Source organism: Oncorhynchus keta, chromosome 4 (assembly GCF_023373465.1).
Source record: "Oncorhynchus keta strain PuntledgeMale-10-30-2019 chromosome 4, Oket_V2, whole genome shotgun sequence".
NCBI classification, from domain to species: Eukaryota; Metazoa; Chordata; class Actinopteri; order Salmoniformes; family Salmonidae; genus Oncorhynchus; species Oncorhynchus keta.
In genome coordinates, this window is record NC_068424.1 from 52,325,136 (window position 1) to 52,325,706 (window position 571).

The following is a 571-nucleotide window of genomic DNA, read 5'->3' on the forward strand; positions in this document are numbered from 1 at the left end:
CACTCCCTCCCCGGTCTCCCCTCTATCTTTCTCTTTTTCTCACTCCCTCCCCGGTCTCCCATCTATCTTTCTCTTTTTCTCACTCCCTCCCCCGGTCTCCCTCTATCTTTCTCTTTTTTCTCACTCCCTCCCCCGGTCTCCCTCTATCTTTCTCTTTTTTCTCACTCCCTCCCCCGGTCTCCCATCTATCTTTCTCTTTTTTCTCACTCCCTCCCCCGGTCTCCCTCTATCTTTCTCTTTTTTCTCACTCCCTCCCCCGGTCTCCCCTCTATCTTTCTCTTTTTTCTCACTCCCTCCCCCGGTCTTCCATCTATCTTTCTCTTTTTTCTCACTCCCTCCCCCGGTCTCCCATCTATCTTTCTCTTTTTTCTCACTCCCTCCCCCGGTCTCCCATCTATCTTTCTCTTTTTTCTCACTCCCTCCCCCGGTCTCCCATCTATCTTTCTCTTTTTTCTCACTCCCTCCCCCGGTCTCCCTCTATCTTTCTCTTTTTTCTCACTCCCTCCCCCGGTCTCCCCTCTATCTTTCTCTTTTTTCTCACTCTCGCTTTTTTACTCTTTTATTTTATATT